The following is a 3365-nucleotide window of genomic DNA, read 5'->3' on the forward strand; positions in this document are numbered from 1 at the left end:
TTTAGAAACGAAGAAGGAACATTTACATCTAATGTGGTATTCAAAGAAATACTTTAATTAAAAGCAACAATAACAAATATTACAAACAACAGAAGAATACAGAAATGAAAAGAACTGTGACATTTAGAATTAACACATACAGGAACACACAAAACCAACAAGGAAATAAAAGGATTAATGCTTTGCATACATACTGTGCACTGTATTGAGTGGGTCTCATCACAAGGAGTATGTACATTTAGTAACTACAAATCCTACACACACAAAAATGCAATTACACCTTCAAACTAACTGCAACATATTATGCAGCATTTTGTTGTGGGTCCCCACTTGTTTTTCATAATGCTACCTAATTTTTTTTTTTAGCATCAACTCTGCTTTGTGATTCTCTTGCCTGAGTTATTGAACCTGAGCATTAAACTACAGTTAGCTGAATCCCACTGCATGAAATGTTAATGTCTAAGTTAAAAGCAATAGCTCTACAGCTCACAGATTTCAGCTGCCATAAAATCTTGAGCAAATGGGCCATTGAAAGAAAGCAACCAGCATAAGAAGGGAATGCTATTGTTTTTGGAGTAATGATATGACATAGTGCTCCACCACATAGTGTTCCACCAAAAATAACTTGTGTATAACCTGCTGCAGTTGATACTAGTCTCACTCATGTGCAGCCTTCTGGTTTTGCACAAGCTGCTGGTGATGATTTTATCAGTCCCAATTCTGGAGCCATGATGCGCTGATTTAATGGAAGGAATTAATTTATTTAAATTGCAAATGAGATTGGAAGGGAAGGTTTTTATTAGATGGCCAATACAAATCAATTTATGGTAGTCTCTCCCGATTGAAATTCATATGGAACTTTCATCAATGACGTTCTGGTGTACAATAAACATGGTTGTTGTGTTTGGCTTGTGGCTGAGTTGATTGTTTGTTCTACACTTAGTGATCTTGAGTGATGCTGGTTGTTTTCTGTCACAATGAGATCTAAAACAGATGTTTCTAATTATATCAGTATTAGCTTTATTTTTATAAGCACGTAGTGCAGGACAAAAACAATTAGCAGCAATTAAACAGAACAACTTGAATTTAAGAATCAATTGCCCTCTAGAACAGAATTGTCTTGACCAGTTATCTGAAAACACAGGAGACAAGCTTCTCTAGGAAGACAACTGCAGCGTCTTCATGCCACCACTACACCAAACAGGGTAAACTCTGGCAGGGAAACATACAGCATTACCCAAGTGTGCAATTTCCGTCATATGGGAGGAATCAGTCTGCTTGACATTCTTATTGTTTAATTTTTATGAGTGTGAATGAGCTCTAGTGAATTGCATCAGCTCAAGGCACTCTACCAAAAGTCACTTGTGTTGAAACGCAACTTTAATAAAAACAGGCAGAAAACAAACTATGGTAGTGTGCTATGGTAGCATAGTGAGTGGAAAGGAGAGAAGGAAGTGTGAAAGGGGGATAGATAAGAGAGGAAAAGAGGAAATAGTGGGGGAGGGAGAAATGAGATGCCCCCCACAACTCTTTGTGAGTTCCCAATTGTCATTATATCCCTAACCAGGCTATAGAGTATGGATCAAAAAATGTGCACAATAGGGCTAAGGACAGACAGGAGCTATATGATGCATGGGCAATGATCCTGCCCCTTCCTATACACAACCAATACCCTTTATTCCTAGTTGGAGTTTGTGAAGAGCAGGTAACAGCCCATCAGGACCCATGGAGGAACTAAATGGGAGGGGGAAGTTGACAGTAAAAACCTGTTAAATGCTGTTTTCGGTGAAGACAGGGATTAACTGCCAGATGTGCTGGTTCGGTAGGGAAGTTTCAGTTGATGTAAATGTCAGGGCCAGATTAGTAGGGATGCCAGTTTCCAAGTGGGACCTGGGAATCCCCTGGAATTACCACTTATCTCTAAACCATAGAGATCGGCTCTCCTGGAGAAAATGGTTGCTCTGTACCTGACTGAGATCCCTAGCCTGTATTATTCTCTCTCATTGACGTGGTGAGGGGGCTTGCATGGTTCAATGAGGCTGTGGCTATGCCGTGGAGGGCCACCTAGGATGGACAGGCCACAGCAGAAAACTCAGACAAAATGTGATCCACTGGAGAAGGAAATGGCAACCCACTCCAGTATCTTTGTCAAGAAAACAAAAGTCTAAAAGATATGATGCTGGAAGATGAGCCCCTCGGGTTGGAACGGAAGGTGTCCAATATGCTACTGGAGAAGAGCAGAGGGCAAGTACAAGTAACCCCAGAAAGAGTGAAACGGCTGGGCCAAAGTTGTGGATGTGTCTAATGGTGGAAGGAAAGTCCAATGCTGCAAAGAACAATACTGCATAGGAACTGGAATGTAAGATCTATGGATCAAGGTAAGCTTGATGTGGTCAAAAATGAGATGGCAAGACTGAACATCGACATCTTGGGAATCAGTGAACTTAAGTGGATGGGAATGGGCGAATTTAACTCAGAAGACCATTATATCTACTACTGTGGCCAAGAATCCCATAGAAAAAATGGTGTGGCCTTTATAGTCAACAAGAGAGTGCAAAACGCAGTAATGGGATGCAATCTCAAAAATGACAAAATGATTTCAGTCCAAATCCAAGGCAAACCATTCAACATCACAGTAATCCAAGTCTATGCCCCAACCACTGATGCAGAAGAGGCTGAAGTAGACCAGTTCTATGAAGACCTACAACACATCCTAGAACTAACACCAAAAAAAAAATGTCCTCATCATCATAGGGGACTGGAATGCTAAAGTAGGAAGTCAAAAGGTAACTGGAATAACAGATAAGTTTGGCCTTGGAGAACAAAATGAAGCCAGGCAAAGGCTAACAGAGTTTTGTCAAGAGAACACGCTGGTCATAGTGAACACCCTCTTCCAACAACCTAAGAGGTGACTCTACACATGGACGTCACTAGATGGGAACCACTGAAATCAGATTGATTATATAACTTGCAGTCAAAGATGGAAAAGCTCCATACAGTCAGTAAAAACAAGACCTGGAGCTGACTGTGGCTCAGATCATGAGCTACTCATTGCAAAATTCAGACTTAAACTGAAGAAAGTTGGGAAAACCACTAAGCCATTCAGGTTTGCCTTGGCTCACATCCCTTATGAATATACAGTGGAGATGAAGAATAGGTTTAAGGGACTAGATTTGATAGACAGAGTGCCTGAAGAACTATGGACGGAGGTTCGTGACATTGTAACTTAGTAATTTCACAAACTCCAGTTTTAAGCTTTTCACAAAGTCATAGAATCTTTGAGATTAGAGGCTTTGGTTTCAGTGTCTGCTAGACACTTCAGTATAAGTTCTTGAGTTTAATTGACTCTTCACATTTCAGACAGC

This window comes from Gekko japonicus, unplaced genomic scaffold (genome assembly GCF_001447785.1).
Source record: "Gekko japonicus isolate JY-2015 unplaced genomic scaffold, Gekko_japonicus_V1.1 scaffold601, whole genome shotgun sequence".
Taxonomy (NCBI): domain Eukaryota; kingdom Metazoa; phylum Chordata; class Lepidosauria; order Squamata; family Gekkonidae; genus Gekko; species Gekko japonicus.